This window comes from Coregonus clupeaformis, unplaced genomic scaffold, assembly GCF_020615455.1.
Source record: "Coregonus clupeaformis isolate EN_2021a unplaced genomic scaffold, ASM2061545v1 scaf0498, whole genome shotgun sequence".
Taxonomy (NCBI): Eukaryota; Metazoa; Chordata; class Actinopteri; order Salmoniformes; family Salmonidae; genus Coregonus; species Coregonus clupeaformis.
This window is the reverse complement of record NW_025533953.1, coordinates 208,891-234,084: the sequence shown is the minus strand read 5'-3', so window position 1 is coordinate 234,084 and position 25,194 is coordinate 208,891.

Sequence of the window (25,194 nt, the reverse complement as noted above, 5' to 3'; positions counted from 1 at the left end):
TTTAAGTTTGACTTTGAGTCCCTTCGTGGCGATTTTCCACTACAAAAACCAACCACCCCATTCCACTATTTAACCCTATCTAGTCCTACACCAGACCACTACCACTCAACACCCCCTGCAGCTGTTCTGCAGTAAATCCTCGCAATCCCAAGTACTTCTCTGCCGCTGCCACCACAGCCTCTATTTTCTGGGACTTTTTGATCAATTTCTCCAGTACAATTGACAACCATTGCTTTAAATGCTAAAAAGCCCACCTTACTGAAGCACATATTCTTCCCATCACTCTCTCTTGGTCTCTGCCTACTCACAGGAATCCTCTCAAGATCCCTCACCCTGTACCCATCTTCCTCTACCACTCTCTTCACTGCTTCTGCATACAACACTTTCTGTACTACTGTAACCCTGGCAACCTCAATCTGCCTTTCTCTCACCTGACACCTCAGATCTCCAGCCCGTTAGCACCCCCACAACTAACACACAGAACTTTCTCCACCGATACCACACATTTCTTAATCTCATGCCCTCCTGCAGACTTGTCACATCTAGGCATCTCACGCCTACACACTGCTGCAACAGGCCCATAAACTTCACCCCTAAAACACTGTAGTATTTATGGAACAGAATCGCTCACGGGATAACTGACACTTCCTACCTTGACCTTATCTGGCAGAGACTATGCATCAAAATCCAGCATGACAGATAATGTACTCTGTTTCCCCACGCTCTACACCGGATCTACGTCTCACCAAACGGAGGGTAAAACAGACACCTGGAATCTTCCATTTCAACTGCTCATCCTCAACACTTAAACCTAACCCCGTTATCACTCCTTTCAATGCCACCCTGTTCCTGACAGCAATTCAAGTCACAATTCCTGTCTCTAATCACGTAATCCGCAGCACCCGCTCCCTCTGGACAGAGGAGAAACAATAAATCATGACGAGTCCACTCAGTTACGTTCACCAACTCAACAGCCCCCAACCTCTTCTCCACCTAACCTGACACCACATATGTATCCATTCTCTCTACAAATCTCACTCCCACTGGGCCAGAATCATCCTTATCATCCTTGGAACGAGGCCCGAACTCGGAGTTCCTCACCGCAGGTAATTCATCCTCACTCTCACCAGGTTCCATCTCTGAGCTACTGGAGGACGTATCCCTCTTTATACACTAGACGATAACCTCCTTCACCACACTGCTTTCCTCTACACTCAGCTCCTTCTCAGCGGTCATCACTGCACCTGCCACCACAGTTAATTAGTTTTAAATTGACACAATACCTGTTATCAAAGGTTACAGCTAGAGATGACGTGCAGGAGCTTGCAGTGATGTTGTTTTGCATGATGTCTACTTTGATGATAATTAGAGTTTTATAATCTGAGAGGAAATAGAGCCGAATATTGCTAATAGTCACGCCAGGGTAAGCCTACACGAAACACAGCCATTATTCTAAGTGTTTCTAAAATGAATAAAAAGGAAAAATGATTGGAACCATTTCCCTGATTGACCGCTACGTTTTATGACACAATTTTTGCAAAAATAATAATAATAATAAATAAAAAAATGTATTCAGACTTTACTCAGTACTTTGTTGAAGCTCCTTTGGCAGTGATTACAGCTTCAATTCTTCTTGGGTATGACGCTACAAGCTTGGCATACCTGTATTTGGGGAGTTTCTCTGCAGATCCTCTCAAGCTTGTCAGGTAAGATGGGTAGTGTCGCCGCACAGCTATTTTCAGTTCTCTCTGTACTTTGCTCCGTTAAGCTTTCCCTCGATCCTGACTAGTCTCCCAGTCCCTGCCACTAAAAAACATCCCCACAGCATGATGCTACCACCACCATGCTTCACCGTTGGGATGGTGCCTGGATTCCTCCAGACGTGACGCTTGGCATTCAGGCCAAAGAGTTCAATTTTGGTTTCATCAGACCAGAGAATCTTGTTTCTCATGGTCTGAGAGTCCTTTAGTTGTCTTTTGGCAAACTCCCAGCCGGGCCTTTTCATGAGGAGTGGCTTCCGTCTAGCCACTCTACCATAAAGGCCTGATTGGTGGAGTTCTGCAGAGATGGTTGTCCTTCTGGAAGGTTCTCTTATCGCCACAGAACTCTGGAGCTCTGTCAGAGTGACCACCGGCTTCTCCATTTAAGAATGATGGAGGCCTTTTGATCATGTCCTTGGACTAGAATGTTTGACACTCAGGTGCATGCCTAACATCATATGCAAAGGGCCTTTGGCTAACGTAGCTCATATTCAATGATCTCTTTTTCTCACGTAGGCTGTTCATTTCTGATCTTTGATACTTTTTCTGGTTTATAAACATATCATGGTATACTACGTTAACGCTATACGTATGGGCCATATTGTTACTTGGTAGCTACATCATCTTGCTAGAGAGGCCTTTTGTTGTGATATTTAGGCTACTATATAGGCTACTAGCAAAATACCCTGTGTTGTTAGGATAGATTTATGTTTGTTTCTTCCAACAGATCTTTACACATTTTCCTCACTACAAAATATTCCTGCGGTCCTTGTGGTTACTAAACATATTTTAGATATGCCTTTATGGTATAGCTTATTCCATGTTTACATCTTTGGTTAAATGACTTCAAATGCAAAACTTAAATTTACTTAGTGGAATGTCCGTGGAGTTTGTATCTATTGTGTTCCTACAAGAAACTCACTTGTTGAAGGATGAGCTACTTAAAGTATGCAGGAGATGACAAGGGCAAGTAATAGCATCCTGTTTCTCCTCTCATTCTCAGGGTGTTATGGTTTTAATTCACTAATCTGTTCCGTTTCAAGTGGATACTATTATAACTGATAGAGCTGGTAGATACATTTTGATACATGAAACTCTTTTGAATGAGCATATTAATCTGGTTAATGTTTATGGTCCTAATGATGATAATCCCAAATTCTTTGAGAATGTACAGTGGGGAAAAAAGTATTAAGTCAGCCACCAATTGTGCAAGTTCTCCCACTTAAAAAAAGATGAGAGAGGCCTGTAATTTTCATCATAGGTACATGTCAACTATGACAGACAAATGGAGAAAAAAAAAATCCTGAAAATCACATTGTAGGATTTTTTAATTAATTTATTTGCAAATGATGGTGGAAAATAAGTATTTGGTCACCTACAAACAAGCAAGATTTCTGGCTCTCACAGACCTGTAACTTCTTCTTTAAGAGGCTCCTCCGTCCTCCACTCGTTACCTGCATTATTGGCACCTGTTTGAACTTGTTATCAGTATAAAAGACACCTGTCCACAACCTCAAACAGTCACACTCCAAACTCCACTATGGCCAAGACCAAAGAGCTGTCAAAGGACAGCAGAAACTAAATTGTAGACCTGCACCAGACTGGGAAGACTGAATATGCAATAGGTAAGCAGCTTGGTTTGAAGAAATCAACTGTGGGAGCAATTATTAGGAAATGGAAGACATACAAGACCACTGATAATCCCCCTCGATCTGGGGCTCCACGCAAGATCTCACCCCGAGGACAAAGAATGCTGAGTTGCATCCAAAGAACACCATACCTACTGTGAAGCATGGGGGTGGAAACATCATGCTTTGGGGCTGTTTTTCTGCAAAGGGACCAGGACGACTGATCCGTGTAAAGGAAAGAATGAATGGGGCCATGTATCGTGAGATTTTGAGTGAAAACCTCCTTCCATCAGCAAGGGCATTGAAGATGAAACGTGGCTGGGTCTTTCAGCATGACAATGATCCCAAACACACCGCCCGGGCAACAAAGGAGTGGCTTCGTAAGAAGCATTTCAAGGTCTGGAGTGGCCTAGCCAGTCTCCAGATCTCAACCCCATAGAAAATCTTTGGAGGGAGTTGAAAGTCTTTGTTGCCCAGCGACAGCCCCAAAACATCACTGCTCTAGAGGAGATCTGCATGGAGGAATGGGCCAAAATAGCAGCAACAGTGCATGAAAACCTTGTGAAGACTTACAGAAAACGTTTGACCTGTGTCATTGCCAACAAAGGGTATATAACAAAGTATTGAGAAACTTTTGTTATTGACCAAATACTTATTTTCCACCATAATTTGCAAATAAATTCATTAAAATCCTACAATGTGATTTTCTTTCCTCATTTTGTCTGTCATAGTTGATGTGTACCTATGATGAAAATTACAGGCCTCTCTCATCTTTTTTAAGTGGGAGAACTTGCACACTTGGTGGCTGACTAAATAATTTTTCCCCCCACTGTATTTCTATTGATAGCCTCCATTCCTGGTAAGGTCCTAATGGCAGGGGACTTTAATTGCACTCTTGATCTTCATCTAGATCGCTCCTCTGGTTTAGACACTTCCCACTCGCAGAGTAGAAAGAAATTACAGCATTTCATTAAGGACTTAAATCTATGTGAACCTTGGAGGACTCAGAACCCGAGTAAAAGGGAGAATTCATGTTCACATTTAAATCATATTCCCATGTAGACTACTTTTTTAGTTTCTTGCTTATTGCTTCCCAATGTAGCAGGAAGTGGATATGATACTATTGTTTTGAATGACCATTCCCTTGTGTCATTATTCTATAGGGATACAAAACTAGTAAAAGGATCCTCTAGATGGCGTTTGCATCCCAGATGGTTACAGGACCCAGACTTCTTACATTACGTTGGAGTGCATATAGATGTTTATTTGACATTGAACACTGACCAAACATCAGCGAGTACCAGATGGGAGGCTTTCAAAGCACATATTTGGGGGCAAATTATAGATTTTACCAGTTTCAAATCTAAAAAATCAGAAAATGAGAGACGGAGAGCAAAATGAGAGAATTGGAGAGGGAAGCTTTTTTGGATAACTCAGTAGAAGTAAACAAGGAATGATTTGGTCTTAAAGCTCAGTATGAAGAACTTCCCACCTCAAAGGCTGCAAACAGCTTAACTAGGCTGAAACAGTCCTATGATCAAGGTGAAAAACCTGGTAAATTGCTGGCCTGGCACATTAAGAAGTAAAATTCATCCTTTAATGCAATTCATAATTTACAAGGACAATTATCAATGGATCCTGTAGAAATAAACCAAACATTTGCTTCCTACTACAACACACTTTACAACTCTGAATCTCCTGAGAACTGAACTAGTCAGGTCTTGATTTTCCCTCTACTTCAGAAGACACTAAATTGGATCTGGAAAAGGAATTGGATGGTGTTGAAATATCTGATGCTATTTTCAATATGAAGGGAGGTAAAGCGGAAGGTCCAGATGGGCTCCCAATAGATATTTAAGGACAAACTTCTAGGTCCACTTTTGGATATGTACAGTGCATTAGGAAAGTATTCAGACCCCTTGACATTTTCCACAATTTGTTACGTTACAGCCTTATTCTGAAATGGATTAAATAAAACAATTCCTCACCAATCTACACACAATACCTCATAATGACAAAGTGAAAACAGGTTCTTAGACATTTTTGCAAATGTATTAAAAATAAAACAGCAGAAATACCTTGTTTACATAAGTATTCACACCCTTTGCTATGAGACTATGAACCTCAACATTTTTTCTCAGGTGGATCCTGTTTCCATTGATCATCCTTGAGATGTTTCTAAAACTTAATTGGAGTCCAACTGTGGTAAATTCAATTGATTGGAGCTGATTTGGAAAGTCACACAACTGTCTATATAGGTGACCAAGGACATGATGGTCACTCTGACAGAGCTCCAGAGTTCCTCTATGGAAATGTGAGAACCTTCAGAGTACAGAGTACAGTACAGAGAGATCCTTGATGATAACCTGTTCCAGTGCGCTCAGGACCTCAAGACCGGGGCGAAGGTTCACCTTCCAACAGGACAACGACCCTAAGCACACAGCCAAGACAACGCATGAGTGGCTTCGGGACAAGTCTCTGAATGTCCTTGAGTGGCCCAGCCAGAGCCGGGACTTAAACCCAATCGAACATCTCTGGAGACCTGAAAATAGCTGTGCAGTGACGCGCCCCATCCAACCTGACAGAGCTTGAGAGGATCTGCTGAGAGGAATGGGAGAAACTCCCCAAATACAGGTGTGCCAAGCTTGTAGCGTGTTGATAACGGGATATGGAGAAGGGTGAGCCGGTCAAGGATCGATTCAGACTAGGTGGTAAATTGTATGACAAGCGGCAGTTTATTCAGAGTAAAGATATCTGGTACAAAACGTGCACGGTCTCGTTCTTTCAGCTCATAGGACCTCCAGAAAGAGCCCCGAAAACACAGTGCACATGTGTTTTATACAGTTAGTAAAGTAGGTTGAGTCTGGCAGATCTGGTCTTCTGGTTGGTCCATGCTGCTCGAGCGTCGTCCTCTGTGATTGGGTCTAGGAGATCTACGCGCTGTAGCTCAGGCTCTTTGTTCCGAATGTTTCAGCAAAGTAGGAGATTTGGTGTGTGCGTTTAGTTATCTTGTCTTGAGTAAATCTATGTGTGTCAGTGCATCTGTGGCAAGAGTCACGAGATGTTGTGGTCTATAATCAGCAATGACCATTAGACCCTGTGATTAGGTGTTTCATGTTTTGTCAATGTCTATGCAGGGTTGGTATCAGCCTTCTGTCTCTGGGTGTGTGTGTGTAGTCAGCATTATGTGCATCTTGTGAAATGCAGGACATGTTTTCTGCAAAATATATGTGCCTTTGAGTTTCTTGACAAAACTTGTCTTGAAAAAGGAATTAGTTATAGCAATGTATAGTAATAAGCTATTTATAAAAATAGCATTTATTACAAGCGTCATACACATTAAGACTTTGGCTGTAATCACTGCCAAAGGTGCTTAAACAAAGTACTGAGTAAAGGGTCTGAATACTTATGTGAATGTAATTGTTCAGTTGTTGTTGTTTTTGCAACAACTGATAAAAACCAGTTTTTGCTTTGTCATTATGGGGTATTTTGTGTAGATTGATGAGGGAAAAAAACAATTTAATCAATTTTACAATAAGGCTGAAACGTAACAAAATGTCGAAAAAGTCCAGGGGTCTGAATACTTTCCGAATGCACTGTATATAGACAGGTGTGTGCCTTTCCAAATCATGTCCAACAAACTTAGTTATCTAGAACCTACTCTTACCGTGACAAACAGATTTCCCAATCTTCTCCTCCTCTTCTTCATCTTTAATGTTGACATTCAGCTCCAGTGTTTGACTGCAGTCTTCCAGCTTCACTGATGCCATCTCTGGATCCTGCAGTAAACTGGGCTCAACTGTCACAATCAGGACCGAGTGACTGTAGGTTTGGACTCAGTGTGGAAGGAGTGAGGCAGGCTGGGTTTTGTCCTCACTGTTGATGTTACCGGCCTCAGACTTATCTGAATCGGCCAGTAGTAATAAAGAGAAACAGACACAAAAGTTATTGTCTTGACAGTTCTGGCACTTTCTTTATTCTCTAAAAATATGTTCACTTTTTTCTTGTTCAATTATCTCATTCAGTGCTTGACTTGGACTGAAATAGGTGCTAATACTCATTTTGGGTGTTAATTTAAGTTAAGTGTCTAATTTCTTTAATAACCTTGTCTTCACTGTATTAGTTCAATCAAAAACCAATTGTATTTCCTGTTCACACCATAGCCACATTTATTGATAACAACAGAATATGTCTGAAAATTAGTACACATGTAGAAAACTGATAATCATTACATTCAGCTTCAAAACAGTAGTCCGACCGTGAAATTGTCTCTATCTGATGCACCCGCACTGTCCTCACTGAAGTCTGTTGACGCTGACCGAGAGTAGCCGCCATTTTACCAGCTTGGGAATTTTACACAAAACCAATAATATGCTAAACGAACTCAGAAATCTAAAATAAATTGATTATTTATTGAACTAACATGAGAAAATAATGTACATCCACTCAGACAAACCCAACATCTCTAGCTATGTGACTTGTAAAATAGTTTTTACCACGTTCTTTCACTCAATCGGTTTGACACAAAAATAACACATCAAACCTTTACCAAACGTGATAATACCTCAACGGATGTGATACCTAACATGGTATGACATATTCTTTCGACATTAGAAAGTTTAAACGTGGTATTACATACCTCTAGTAATAAATAGAAACGGACACAAAAGGTTATCCTCTTGACTGCACAGTTCTGGCGCTTTCTTTATTGTGAAGAACGTGGCATGGGCGCGCCTGCCGGAACTTCCTGTTCCCCGACCACCACAGTGCAACAGTCCGTGCATTCCGGGATCCCTGGGACGGCCCTACCAGTCATTACGTAATAACGTAAAACTGCAACATTACGTAGAATAAACAATAACCTTAATCAAATTGACTGGCCATCTCGGCGACAAATATGATTTGACATTAGTTAGTTTAGATTTGTTTATTGTTTGTTTATTATCACATATTTGTATTTGCAAAAGTAATATAAACACATAACATTTTATATGATCAGATATTTTTAGTTACACATTGAATTATTGAACAATTACATTTGATTTATTTTCTTATTAACTAGTAGTGTGTTCAGTGGCGGCTGGCCGATAGAGGGCGCTAGGGCGCCGCCCCTTAAATAAAATTATTTAAAAAATAAAATAAAAAATAAATAAAAATAATAATAATAAAAACATCAGTATGTCAATATTTGTGTGTTTGAAATATGGAATGCACACAGTAATATGTGTAAGATATGATAGAAAATCATATTCGCAACCTTTCCTCTGCCTGTCAAACGCCTCGTCAGCTCTGGGCGATACAGAAAGTGCCCCGAGGAGGCGGGTCTACGTAGCAGTTAAGCCAATTGCTAATTTAAGATATGAATGTATGACATAAAATGTAGCCAATCAGCGATCTTAAATCGAATCCAAGGAGGGCGATTATTTTATCGCCCCAAGCTCGCCCCTGATAAAATAAGGACCGGGCTCCAGTGGCGCCATTTTTACTAGACGACAATGGCGAGCGCAAGCGTTACTCCTCCAAGACCCAACCCTAACTCGGTGAAATCTCTCCTCCAAGATCCGTTTGAGAGGAGAACTTTTCAGAGAAAGTTCGGGTGAAAGAGCTGGGCCCAGATCAACCTGACCTCTCAATCAGACAGCAGGCTAGCGAGAAAGGGAAGCAGTATATGCGCGGCTTCTCCCGTAGCTGGTACACCAGGAAGGCTTGGCTAGCTGGGTGCACTGATGCTAATGCTTTATTTTGCTTTCCGTGCTTGCTTTTTTAAAACGCACGGGGTCAGATTCAGCATGGACAGGTACCGGAGTGAGGGATATGAAGCACCTGTCAGAGAAGGTAAAGAAACATGAGAACACCAGGGCACACATGGACAACTCTGTAAAGCTAGCTGTATTAGGAAGGGTGAACATTGCTACGCAGCTGGATGACGGCCACAGGATTGCGGTGAGGAAACACAATGAGGAGGTGGATAAAAACAGGCACATTCTATCCAAAATTATCGATTGTGTGAAGTTCTGTGGGGCTTTTGAGTTGGCCTTGCGTGGGCACGAGGAGACTGACTCCTCGGACAACCCCGGCATTTTCCGGGGCTTAGTGGATTTTGTTGCCTCCTCGACAGTGTGCTGGAGGAGCACCTGAAGACAGCTACCGTTTTTAAGGGCACGTCAAAGACGATACAGAACGAGCTGTTGGACTGTATGCTGTCAGTGCTTAAGGATTACATCCTGGAGGAAGTAAAGAGTGCTGATTTTATCGCCATTCAAGCTGACGAGACGACTGACGTTTCCACCCACTGCCAGTTGGTGCTTGTGATACGCTACATCGATGCTAAAAGTAACGTCCAAGAGCGTTTTTCGAGTTCATTTTGATCGAGAACGCAACCGCTCGACACCATCGCTACAGCGCCGCTGGAGAGGCTCAGCACCATACTCTCACATGGACAAAAGGCCAAACTTATTGCCCAGGCTTACGACGGAGCAAGTGTGATGAGGGGAGCCACCGGCGGAGTGCAGCGTAAAATAGTGGATGTGTACGAAAATGCGCACTACGTCCACTGCTATGCACATCAGCTGAACCTCATCATGCAGCAGGCTACTTCACGCATCCCCAGGATCGGCACTTTCTTTTCCGACCTTGCAGGATTTTCTGCTTTCTTCTCCAGGTCTCCCAAGCGAACCACCGTGCTTGACGAAGTGGTTGCGCATAGACTCCCCAGAGCCTCTACAACACGGTGGAACTTCCACAGTCGCGCTGTAAACACTGTGTACGAGTACAGGGATGACCTCCTAACGTGTTTCCAGACCATCAGAGACTCTGGGAACTTTGATGCCCGACTGTCAGAGAGGCGGGGGGCTTTGTGAGGATGCTCGAAGACGAGGCTTTCTGTTTTTTCCTGGCACTGTTCCACAAGATCATGCCAAATGTGGACATGCTTTTCAGCCAGCTGCAGAAGAGGAACATCGACCCTGTCTTCATTAAAGCACTTGTCCAGAGGTTCACAGACAGCATGCTAACAATCAGGTAAATAACTATATGTACTATTGGCTGATAAAGATGTTGTTAGAAAGATGAATAGTTCACTTACAACAGTTTAAAAGCCTAAATGTGTCTGGTCATCAAAGTGAGTGATTATCATAGAGCCGTCACAATTATATTTGTTTTAGTATTTTAAAAGGAAAGAGAAGACACAATCAGACGTTGATAATAATGCAGGAAAGTACTACACAGTTTGTAATAATTATTCAGGTGTCCACCAGGTCAATTTCTAGAAGAGGCCTAGTTGTTATTGAAGATTAACTTTATTGCTAAGTGCACAGCAGAACAAAATGATGTTGCATCCCTCTCACAAATGTAATAGAAAAAGGCTTTAAAACGTAATAACATCAGTTAATTATGTACATCACAGGTTAAATGCAGTTACTAGACATAGTTTGTGTGTATATACACACTATCTGTCTGTCTGTCTGTCTGTCTGTCTGTCTGTCTGTCTGTCTGTCTATATATATATATATATATATATATATATATATATATATATATATATATATATAAAAGTCACTGGTTGTGTGTTGAGGGGGAATTACAGTGAGTTAAGAAGTCTGATTGCAAGTTATCAAATTAAACTTTATTTTTTGGACCCAGGGCCTCAATTCCCTCTTTGTGTGGGGACAGCGCATCTGACGAGCAGCAACAGCCCATCAAGTGACGGAGGATGCTGGGACCAGGAGAACAACAGAGGTTGGCTATAGAGGTAAGTTGTGATGTAATTGTCAGTGTTTCCCCCTAGAACTTTTTTCAGGCCTGGTAGTATGTAGCCAAAACCCTGAACAATCAGCACCTTGGTAATCATATACTTGAGTTGGACATAGGCATGTGTCAGTCAGGATCACTTGCATCAAAATAGCTTAATTGCAAATTAAAGCTGATGATGTATCTTTTACAGGTATGTGATACCATCCTGAGTCATGCCAAAGAGAGGTTCTCCTTCACCCAGCACCTCATCAGCGCAACACTATTGCACGGAGAGTTGTTCCCACAACACAGTGTGAAGTTCCCCGATACAGCGCTTGAAACAACCGTGGAGGCGTACCCCATGTTGAACAAGGCCAAGCTCAAAACCGAACTGTCCCTCATCTATGAGAACAGTGAGTTCAAGGCTTGTAGTGGTGCAGTGCCCCTGTACCAGTTCTTCATGGAGAACAACCTTCAGAGCACTTTCACAGAGACTGCCAGCCTCCTCAAGATCCTCATCACCACACCCATGACAACTGCTGAGTCAGAAAGGTGCTTCTCTACACTGAAAAGGATCAAGACCTTCCTGAGAAACAGCATGACACAGGATCGCCTGAACCCTCTGGCCATGCTCTCCATGGAGAAGAAACTTGTCAGGGACATTCCTGACTTTAATCAAAGGGTCATTGAGAGGTTTGCCACTCAGAAGGACAGACGGGCAAAATTCCTGTACAAATAAGATGACAGACACACACACACAGAGCAGCTCTGGCCGCATGTTTCTTTGTATATAGTTGACCTTAGCATAAAAAATCCAGTTATATATGGTACTCTAGAAAGTCTTAATAGTGTCTTTGCTAATATTACTGTATATATGTTGTTTTGTATCAATTAATTGTTGCAGTTCTGGAGCACATTAACAATTAGTCACATTTAGTATGATCATAAAATACTGTATGCTATTCTTCCAGTCAAAGGTTTGAGTTCATCCACTTGATATCCATTTCTATATTATACATCCTTTTATACAGTGTAAGATTTCTTATAAACTTTATAATAATTTCATGTTATTGTCCACTTTCCACTCTGTTCTGACAGCATGCCTGTTGCGTTGCCTGTTTACTACCAATGGTGAAAAGTTCACTTTAAATGCAAATGAAAGGCTTGGGTTTGTGTAATATGTTTTTGTGTAAGAATGCCTCAACTTTTTAATATTGGCATTAAATAATTACTGAATGTTTCACTGAGCACTGCTGTCCTGCAGTTTGTGTTAAAATATATCGCGATGGTTACAGGAAAAAAAAAGTATGGCACAGCCCCACCGAGAATATTTTTCACCAGCCGCCAATAAGTGTATTGGTAGTTAGTAAACATGCTACCTAACTGATCAACAATTATAGGTACAAGCTAATAACAAGGTATATATGCTATCTTATTGAACAAGCAACTTAACTCAAATAATGATGTGTGCGCTAGGCATCTCTCTCCAGCTCTCTCCAGGTTGTTGTGCTGCTTGGCTGGCCTGCTGCTGCCTGTGCACGAGCTGAGCGCCTGCTGCTGACGTCACTCACAATGCACTTTTGCAGCCAGCCATGTGTGTTGTGACTGAGTGTGTGACAGAGAAAATCGTTTTAGTGTCATTTTGAGAGAAATTGTGTGCATTTTAGTGTTTGAGTCAATTTTCAAAAGTTGCTAAAATTTCCAAATAAGTTTTTAAAAGTAGCTAAATTTGTTGCTAGGTGCTGTTTGAAAAAAAAGTTGCCAGGGTAGTCTGAAAAGTTGCTAAATCTAGCAACAAAATAGCTAAGTTGGCATCACTGGGCCCTACCCCATTACATGAGAACGGGGTATCTGCCGCTGCCTCCTCCTCCTCCGGGACACTTCTACTTTGCATAGAGTTGATCAATCTGTTGATTGTGGCCTGTGGAATGTTGTCCCATTCCTCTTCAGTGGCTGTGTGAAGTTGCTGTATATTGACGGGAACTGGAACAAGCTGTGGTACACGTCGATCCAGCCCTTCCAAACATGCTCAATGGGTGACATGTCTGGTGAGTATGCAGGACATGGAAGAACTGGGATATTTTCAGCCTCCAGGAATTGTGTACAGATCCTTGTGACATTGGGCCGTGCCTTATCATGCTGAAACATGACGTGATGTCGGCAGGACAATGGGCCTCAGGATGGTAACTCTGTGAATTCAATTTGCCATTGATAAAATGCAATTTTGTTCCTTTTCCGTAGCTTATGCCTGCCCATACCATAACCCTGACTCTAACATGGGGTACTCTGTTCACGACATTGACATCAGCAAACCGCTCGCCCACACACCACCATACACATGGTCTGCAGTTGTGAGGGTGGTTGGGCATACTGCCTAATTCTCTAAAACAAAGTTGGAGGTGGCTTATGGTAGAGAAATTACCATTAAATTATCTGGCAACAGCTCTGATGGACATTCCAGCAGTCAGCATGCCAGTTGCATGCTCCCTCAAAACTTGAGACATCTGTGGCATTGTCAGTGGTAGAAAAAGCACCCAATTGTCATACTTGAGTAAAAGTAAAGATACCTTAATAGAAAATGACTCAAGTAAAACTGAAAGTCACCCAGTAAAATACTACTTGAGTAAAATTCTATAAGTATTTGGTTTTAAATATACTTAATTATCAAAAGTAAATGTAATTGTTAAAATATACTTCACTATCAAAAGTAAAAGTAAACGTATTAATCATTTCAAATTCCTTTTTAAGTAAACCAGATGATACCATTTTTTATTTTAAATTGTATTTATGGATAGCTGTCACGATCGTTATGAGAAGCGGACCAAGGCGCAGCGTGGTAAGCGTACATCTTTTATTAATTAACGTACTTAACACACACAAACAAAACAACAAACCAAACGATACGTGAAGTCCTAGGTTATACACCAAAACAAACCTTACGGAACAAGATCCCACAATAAACAGTGCTAAACAGGCTGCCTAAGTATGGACCCCAATCAGAGACAACAAGCTACAGCTGCCTCTGATTGGGAACCACCCTGGCCAACATAGAAATACACGAACTAGATCAACAACATAGAAAATACAACATAGACACTACACACCCTGGCTCAACATTTAAGAGTCCCCAGAGCCAGGGCGTGACAATAGCCAGGGGCACACTCCAACACTCAGATATCATTTACAAACTAAACGTGTTTAGTGAGTCCGCCAGATCAGAGGCAGTAGGGATGACCAGGGATGTTCCGTTGATAATTGCGTGAATTTGACAATTTTTCTGTCCTAAGCATTCAAAATTTAACGAGTACTTTTGGGTGTCAGGGAAAATGTATGGAGTAAAAAGTATATATTTTTCTTTCGGAATGTAGTCGAGTAAAAGTTGTCAAAAATATAAATAGTAAAGTACAGATACCCCAAAAAACGACTTAAGTAGTACTTTAAAGTATTTTTACTTAAGTACTTTACACCACTGGGCATTGTGTTGTGTGACAAAACTTCACATTTTAGAGTGTCTCCCTTTTGGGGTATCTCATATATCCCAGCTTTACATAGGGTGGTAGATAGGCTTACCCTGGCGTAACGTTTTGATAACAATGTAAATCTCTCTAGGACAAGGTGACTTTGATCAATATATTCGCCTGCAGTTACCCCGCAACTTAAAAACGGCCCTTTTCTAAAAACAACATTTCATGAAATAACTCTAAAAGTGTAAACTGTAGCAATTTATTTCCCTTTATAGCTTATTAGCCTAAGCATGACCTTCATCCATGCTGGAATACCCATCCACGACCCATTTTCAATGCCCTGGCTGAGGGAAGGAGGTTCTCACCCAAGATTTGACGGTACATGGCCCCGTCCATCGTCCCTTTGATGCGGTGAAGTTGTCCCCTTAGCAGAAAAACACCCCCAAAGCATAACGTTTCCACCTCCATGTTTGACGGTGGGGATGGTGTTCTTGGGGTCATAGGCAGCATTCCTCCTCCTCCAAACAAGGCGAGTTGAGTTGATGCCAAAGAGCTCCATTTTGGTCTCATCTGACCACAACACTTTCACCCAGTTCTCCTCTGAATCATTCAGATGTTCATTGGCAAACTTCAGACGGCCCTGTATATGTGCTTTCTTGAGCAGGGGGACCTTGCGGGCGCTGCAGGATTTCAGTCCTTCACGGCGTAGTGTGTTACCAAATGTTTTCTTTGTCAGTGGGCAAACGTACAAAATCAGCAGGGGATCAAATACTTTTTTCCCCTCACTGTATGTTTGTGAAAGTGATGAGTATTGACGTTTCTCAATGTTAAAACAGAGCATCGGAATTGTAGTTTACACAGAGCCAAATGTGGACGAATGTAATGGCTGAAAACCCTACATACGGAGAAGGGATTTAGAGAGCTACTGCACTGAAGTCCGTTAATGGGCAAATAGCAGCTATTTCTCAATGCTTGAAATGCATATAATATTAACTTGAGCACCCCCAGAAAACATTCACAAATTACAAACTCATAAATCCATTTTTATAATACTGTAATATTGTTCTAAAAGTTGAGTTTGAGGTTCTCCAAATCAAATACTAAAACGTATAGTCCAACTTGGTGCGCACCAGTTTACCATGGACTGTAGGCTACAGCAGGCTCACCGTTTACGATCTTGCTTTAGGGCCTTTCCGGCCGTCTTCGTGGTTATGTGCAGGAAGCATAAATTGTACAATTGTAAGCTAATAAATACTTTTCCAAATTAGAACTCATGAATATTTATGCAATAAGGCCCGAGGATGTGTGTTATATGGTCAATATACCACGGCTAAGGGCTGTTAGGCACGATGCAATGCCTCAGTCGCCTAATTGCTATTATAAACTGGTTACCAACATATGTATAACAGTAGAAAAAAATATATATATATTTAGTCATACCTGTGGTGTACGTCTGATATACCACGGCTTTCAGCCAATCAGCATTCAGGGCTCGGACAACCCCGACCACCCAATGTATATTTACTACAGTAAAATAATATACTGCACCAACTACATACATATCTGATAGGGGCCATTATCTTCTACGTGGACTTTAAACGAACATCAAAATGGAGGATGCCATTTTAACAGCTCGTAAGATTATACATTTTTACACAAAACCAATAACATGTCAAACGAACACACACTGTTTTACATTAAAGGCCATACCCTGTTCAAAGGCACTTCAATATTTTCTTGCCGGTTCACCCTCTGAATGGCACACATGCACAACCCATGTCTCAATTGTCTCAAGGCTTAAAAATCCTTATTTAACCTGTCTCTTCCCCTTCATCTACACTGATATAAAGTGGATTTAACAGGTGACATCAATAAGGCATCATATCATTCACCCAGTCAGTCTGTCATGGAAAGAGCAGGTGTTCCTAATGTTTTGTACATTCAGTGTATATTTTAGTTGATGCATGTCATGTCTGATATACATGAATAAAAGTGTTATTCACCCTGGACATGAGACTTGATTTCTGAACTTTTGAATTATAAGCTCTAAGTGTTGTTTTGATCGATAAAGTCTGCAAGTTGTTTAAGTTACCATGGTAAAAATGTGAAGACCAACATGCTATGAAAAAGTTATTTTGCATTTAGTCATCCCCCAAATGTGGCCATTGAAAGCCTTGACCGTTGCATCCTTCCTCAGGGAACGGCCTGCTGGCATCAGGGTGGCATGTTTTTTGATATGCTGCTCTGGAGTTCCATGGCCAAGCAGACACACTTGGGGACAGGGGGAAGAACACATTTTTATTCAAGTCTGAGAGACTTTTAGAGGGAGAGAGCATGAGTTCTGAAGTACAGTAAACCCAACCAGGGACCCTGAATTATCTTCTATATCACACAGACAGCACTAGTGAAGACCTTGATTATCTGCTATATCACACAGACAGCAGTAGTGAAGGCCTTGATTATCTGCTATATCACACAGACAGCACTAGTGAAGACCTTGATTATCTGCTCTATCACACAGACAGCACTAGTGAAGACCTTGATTATCTGCTCTATCACACAGACAGCAGTAGTGAAGGCCTTGATTATCTGCTATATCACACAGACAGCACTAGTGAAGGCCTTGATTATCTGCTCTATCACACAGACAGCAGTAGTGAAGGCCTTGATTATCTGCTATATCACACAGACAGCACTAGTGAAGACCTTGATTATCTGCTATATCACACAGACAGCACTAGTGAAGGCCTTGATTATCTGCTATATCACACAGACAGCACTAGTGAAGACCTTGATTATCTGCTATATCACACAGACAGCACTAGTGAAGACCTTGATTATCTGCTATATCACACAGACAGCAGTAGTGAAGGCCTTGATTATCTACTATATCACACAGACAGCACTAGTGAAGACCTTGATTATCTGCTATATCACACAGACAGCACTAGTGAAGGCCTTGATTATCTGCTATATCACACAGACAGCACTAGTGAAGACCTTGATTATCTGCTATATCACACAGACAGCACTAGTGAAGACCTTGATTATCTGCTATATCACACAGACAGCACTAGTGAAGGCCTTGATTATCTGCTATATCACACAGACAGTACTAGTGAAGACCTTGATTATCTGCTATATCACACAGACAGCACTAGTGAAGACCTTGATTATCTGCTATATTACACAGACAGCACTAGTGAAGACCTTGATTATCTGCTATATCACACAGACAGCACTAGTGAAGACCTTGATTATCTGCTATATTACACAGACAGCACTAGTGAAGACCTTGATTATCTGCTATATTACACAGACAGCACTAGTGAAGACCTTGATTATCTGCTATATCACACAGACAGCTCTAGTGAAGACCTTGATTATCTGCTATATCACACAGACAGCACTAGTGAAGACCTTGATTATCTGCTATATTACACAGACAGCACTAGTGAAGACCTTGATTATCTGCTATATCACACAGACAGCACTAGTGAAGACCTTGATTATCTGCTATATCACACAGACAGCACTAGTGAAGGCCTTGATTATCTGCTATATCACACAGACAGCACTAGTGAAGGCCTTGATTATCTGCTATATCACACAGACAGCACTAGTGAAGACCTTGATTATCTGCTATATCACACAGACAGCAGTAGTGAAGACCTTGATTATCTGCTATATCACACAGACAGCACTAGTGAAGACCTTGATTATCTGCTATATCACACAGACAGCACTAGTGAAGGCCTTGATTATCTGCTATATCACACAGACAGCACTAGTGAAGACCTTGATTATCTGCTATATTACACAGACAGCACTAGTGAAGGCCTTGATTATCTGCTATATCACACAGACAGCACTAGTGAAGACCTTGATTATCTGCTATATTACACAGACAGCACTAGTGAAGACCTTGATTATCTGCTATATCACACAGACAGCACTAGTGAAGACCTTGATTATCTGCTATATCACACAGACAGCACTAGTGAAGACCTTGATTATCTGCTATATTACACAGACAGCACTAGTGAAGACCTTGATTATCTGCTATATCACACAGACAGTACTAGTGAAGACCTTGATTATCTGCTATATCACACAGACAGCACTAGTGAAGACCTTGATTATCTGCTATATCACACAGACAGCACTAGTGAAGGCCTTGATTATCTGCTATATCACACAGACAGCACTAGTGAAGACCTTGATTATCTGCTATATCACACAGACAGCACTAGTGAAGACCTTGATTATCTGCTATATCACACAGACAGCACTAGTGAAGGCCTTGATTATCTGCTATATCACACAGACAGTACTAGTGAAGACCTTGATTATCTGCTATATCACACAGACAGCACTAGTGAAGACCTTGATTATCTGCTATATTACACAGACAGCACTAGTGAAGACCTTGATTATCTGCTATATCACACAGACAGCACTAGTGAAGACCTTGATTATCTGCTATATTACACAGACAGCACTAGTGAAGACCTTGATTATCTGCTATATCACACAGACAGCTCTAGTGAAGACCTTGATTATCTGCTATATCACACAGACAGCACTAGTGAAGACCTTGATTATCTGCTATATTACACAGACAGCACTAGTGAAGACCTTGATTATCTGCTATATCACACAGACAGCACTAGTGAAGACCTTGATTATCTGCTATATCACACAGACAGCACTAGTGAAGGCCTTGATTATCTGCTATATCACACAGACAGCACTAGTGAAGGCCTTGATTATCTGCTATATCACACAGACAGCACTAGTGAAGACCTTGATTATCTGCTATATCACACAGACAGCACTAGTGAAGGCCTTGATTATCTGCTATATCACACAGACAGCACTAGTGAAGACCTTGATTATCTGCTATATCACACAGACAGCACTAGTGAAGGCCTTGATTATCTGCTATATCACACAGACAGCACTAGTGAAGACCTTGATTATCTGCTATATCACACAGACAGCACTAGTGAAGACCTTGATTATCTGCTATATCACACAGACAGCACTAGTGAAGACCTTGATTATCTGCTATATCACACAGACAGCACTAGTGAAGACCTTGATTATCTGCTATATCACACAGACAGCACTAGTGAAGGCCTTGATTATCTGCTATATCACACAGACAGCACTAGTGAAGGCCTTGATTATCTGCTATATCACACAGACAGCACTAGTGAAGACCTTGATTATCTGCTATATCACACAGACAGCACTAGTGAAGGCCTTGATTATCTGCTATATCACACAGACAGTACTAGTGAAGACCTTGATTATCTGCTATATCACACAGACAGCACTAGTGAAGGCCTTGATTATCTGCTATATCACACAGACAGCACTAGTGAAGACCTTGATTATCTGCTATATCACACAGACAGCACTAGTGAAGACCTTGATTATCTGCTATATCACACAGACAGTATACTATTACAAATGGAGCCTACTTCTCTGTGCTCTGGAGAGATGGCAGGTAATTGGTCAGAAGGCTCTGGAGGTCCTTGGAATGTTCTGTCTCTAGCACCTGGAGAGGGATGGATAGAAGTACTGAGTGTGCTTGAAAGAAAGCAAGAGAGTTAACCTGTAATAAGTATTACATTGTTGATTATTGAGGACTATAAGGGGGCCTTTAAATCAGACGCAGCAACTCAATGTGAGGAGTGTTGGGGGAGTTCTATCTTCATGTCTGCAATGTCCCCTCTTACTGGGTCAGTTCATTTTGCATGGCTCGGTGCCCCAGATTGGTGGAGATTTCACATAAGGACCAATGGAATGGTCTAAAATGTGCAAACTCCACCCCCGGACGGGAAGACATACTAGCCCACTCTCTCTGACCCCCAAGCCCTCACCCGTGACCTCCCATTGGCCCAGGGCCTCCTGTCTAACCCTCTAATCACAGTTTCTCTGACAGGAAGTTACTCCAGTATTAAGGTTTATGGTGCATAGGGCTTCTCCACTCCTTATGAGATGACAAACCTGCATGGATTAGCAAAAGAAAACATGGCACCTGTATTTAGACATTTGTAGTCAAGACAGCCACAGTTTACACAGGAGTGTCCAGGTTCCAGCACTCTACTAACACTTCACACAACTAATTGTGGTCTAAATGGAAGACCATGATTAGTTGAATGAGATGTTTGTGCTAGGCAGGAATAAACACGTGCCCACAGTTCAGTCTCCTGGGACTAGGGTTGCAAAAATCCACCAACTTTCCCATAATCCCCAGGTTTTCCAGAAATCCTGGTTGAAGATTCCAGATTTACTGTTTATTCCCTCCTGATTCAGGAAACCTTCCAACCGGGTTTTCTGGAAAACAAGGGAATTTGGGGAAAGTTACCAGATTTTTGCAACTACCTGGGACAGAAATCACCAACGTCTGTATTATAGAACGAGCTCCCTAAGGAACAATGAGATGACAATTCTGCATGATATAGACAATAACATGTGTGGATCTACATGTAACTGCCAAAATAAAGGAAACACCAACATAGTGTCTTTAATAGGGTGTTGAGCCACCATGAGGCAGAATAGTTTCAATGCACCTTGGCATAGATTCTACAAGTGTCTGAACTCTATTGGAGGGAAGCGACACCACTCTTCCTCAAGAAATTCCATCCTTTGGTGTTTTGTTGATGGTGGTGGAAAATGCTGTGTCAGGAGCAGCTCCAGAATCTCCCATAAGTGTTCAATTTGGTTGAGATCTGGTGACTGTGACGGCCATGGCATATGGTTTGCATAGTTTTTCATCAAACGATTCAGGCACTCATGCCCTGTGGATGGGGGCATTGTCATCATATGGGGGCCAAAAAAATGGCCTGCCCAGCATTTTGTATGCATGACCCTAAGCATGATGTGATGTTAATTGCTTAATTAACTCAGGAACCACACCTGTGTAGAAGCACCTGCTTTCAATATACTTCGTATCCCTCATTTACTCAAGTGTTTAAATTGTTTTGCCCCTTTTTCTCCCCAATTTCTTGATGTCCAATTGCGATCCAATTACGATCTTTTCTCATCGCTGCACCTCCCCAATGGGCTCGGGAGAGGCGAAGGTCGAGTCATTCGTCCTCCGAAACATGACCTGCCAAACAGTGCTTCATAACACCCATAACCCGGAAGCCAGCCATACCAATGTGTCGGAGGAAACACTGTTCAACTGATGACTGAAGTCAGCCTGCAGGCGCCCAGCCCGCCACAAGGAGTTGCAAGAGTGTGATGAGCCAAGTAAAGCTCCCCTGGGACAAACCCTACCCTAACCCGGATGTCGCTGGGCCAATTGTGCGCCGCCCTATGGGACTCCTGGTCACGGCTGGTTGTGACACAGCCTGGGATCGAACCCGTGTCTGTAGTTACGCCTCAAGCACTGCGATGCAGTGCCTTAGACCGCTGCGCCACTCAGGAGACCCTAGTTACCTGTATTTTTATCTAACATGTGTGCCTTCCTGAATAAACTCCAGAATAAACCTGAAGAACAGGGAGATTTTCCTGATGCTCAGGTCACTGAAGTTCTACATCTGTCTGGGTGTTATGTGCTTACGTCTTTAAAATATGACTAGAACATATATTGTTTATTTCTAGAAATATATCCTTAGATACATTGATGAACTCAGTTGATAGTGGGAGTTAGCTATCTAGATAGCTATTCCCCAGCAGTTTCAACCTAGCTAGCTACCTAATGGCCTTTTATAATCTTTATAGATAATACAAATATATGAAGTTTCCCCTCGCATCTAGAGCTACCTAATATAGCAAGCCAGTTGATAGTACAGTAGCTAGGATGAATGCAATGTGTGACATTAGTAGCTATATGGGTGACATTAGCTAACCTTAGATAATTGAGTGATGAAATCCGAAGAATGACATCACATCAGAAAAAGGTTTATAGCTAAACGGGAATTAATGAGTCTACCAATACATATATCCACTGGCAAATCTTTACATAAATGATGTCATAAAAAACATGCTGAATTAGCTAGCTAGCTATTCCCTTGCTGGGAGTCCACCATGTTGCAATGTGGGAACTGGCTAGGTACCTAACTGGTGATGTAATCATCATGTTGTATGGATACTGCCTTCCATTTAGCCAATCAATGACATTATAAGAAAAAATACAGTAGTTGCATGGTAAGAAATGGACGAGAAAAAACACAGCTCAATCAAAACCATCTAACCTATAGCGCTTTAGACACACCCACTCCTTTCCACACGCCCACTACTTTCCTTTAGACACACCCACTCCTTTCCAGACGCCCACTACTTTCCTTTAGATACACCCACTCCTTTCCACATGCCCACTACTTTCCTTTAGACACACCCACTCCTTTCCAGACGCCCACTACTTTCCTTTAGACACACCCACTCCTTTCCAGACGCCCACTACTTTCCTTTAGACACACCCACTCCTTTCCACATGCCCACTACTTTCCATTAGACACACCCACTCCTTTCCAGACGCCCACTACTTTCCTTTAGACACACCCACTCTTTCCAGACGCCCACTACTTTCCTTTAGACACACCCACTCCTTTCCAGACACCTACTACTTTCCTTTAGACACACCCACTCCTTTCCACACGCCCACTACTTTCCTTTAGACACACCCACTCCTTTCCACACGCCCACTACTTTCCTTTAGACACACACATTTAGTTTGTAAATGATGTCTGAGTGTTGGAGTGTGCCCCTAGCAATCCATAAATACAATTTAAAAAATAAAATGGTGTCGTCTGGTTTACATAATATAAGGAATTTGAAACGATTTCTGCATTTACTTTTACTTTTGATAGTGAAGTATATTTTAGCAATTACATTTACTTTTTATACTTAAGTATGTTTAAAACCAAATACTTTTAGACTTTTACTCAAGTAGTATTTTACTGGGTGACTTTCACTTTTACTTGAGTCATTTTCTATTAAGGTATCTTTACTTTTACTCAAGTATGACAATTGGGTGCTTTTTCTACCACTGACAATGCCACAGATGTCTCAAGTTTTGATACTCAGAGATACCATGACAAGATCCTGAGGCCCATTGTCCCGCCGACATCACGTCATGTTTCAGCATGATAATGCATGGCCCAATGTCGCAAGGATCTGTACACAATTCCAGGAAGCTGAAAATGTCCCAGTTCTTCCATGTCCTGCATACTCACAAGACATGTCACCCATTGAGCATGTTTGGGAGGGCTGGATCGACGTGTACCACAGCTTGTTCCAGTTCCCACCAATATACAGCAACTTCGCACAGCCACTGAAGAGGAATGGGACAACATTCCACAGGCCACAATCAACAGATTGATCAACTCTATGCAAAGTAGAAGTGTCCTGGAGGAGGCAGCGGCAGATACCCTGTTCTCATGTAATGGGGTAGGGCCCAGTGATGCCAACTTAGCAATTTTGTTGCCAGATTTAGCAACTTTTCAGACTACCCTGGCAACTTTTTTTCAAACAGCACCTAGCAACAAATGTAGCTACTTTAAAAATTTATTTGGAACTTTTAGCAACTTTTGAAAAGTGACTCAAACACTAAAATGCACACATTTTACCTCTAAATGACACTAAAACGATTTCATCTGTCACACACTCAGTCACAACACACATGGCTGGCTGCAAAAGTGCATTGTTAGTGACGTCAGCAGCAGGCGCTCAGCTCGTGCACAGGCAGCAGCAGGCCAGCCAAGCAGCACAACAACCTGGAGAGAGCTGGAGAGAGATGCCTAGTGCACACATCATTATTTGAGTTAAGTTGCTTGTTCAATAAGATAGCATATATACCTTGTTATTAGCTTGTACCTATAATTGTTGATCAGTTAGGTAGCATGTTTACTAACTACCAATACACTTATACTAGTTAATAAGAAAATAAATCAAATGTAATTGTTCAATAATGTGTAATGTGTAATTGTTCAATAATTCAATGTGTTGTGTTTATAAATAAAAATATCTGATCATATAAATGTTATGTGTTTATATTACTTTTACAATACAAATATGTGATAATAAACAAACAAATCTAAACTAACAAATGTCAAATCATATTTGTCGCCGAGATGGCCAGTCAATTTGATTAACGTTATTGTGTATTCTATGTAATTATGCAGTTTTACGTTTTTACGTAATGACTTCATCACGCAAAGACATCACAACGTTTTGAGCAATTTTTAGCATCAAATCGACCTGCCTCTAGCAACTTCTCCTGAAAATGAGTTGGCAACACTGGTAGGGCCGTCCCAAGGATACCGAAATGCACGGACCGTTGCACCGTTGTAGTGGGGAAACAGGAAGTTCCGGCAGGCGCGCCCATCCCACGTTCTTCACAATAAAGAAAGCGCCAGAACTGTGCAGTCAAGAAGATAACCTTTGTGTCCGTTTCAATGTATTACTACAGGTATGTAAAAGCCCGTTTAAACTTTCTAATGTCGAAAGAACATGTCATATCATGCTAGGTAACACATCCGTTAAGGTATTATCTTGTTTGGTAACGGTTTGATGTGTTATTTTTGTGTCAAACCGAGTAAGTGAAAGAACGTGATAAAAACTATTTTACAAGTCACATAGCTAGAGATTTCG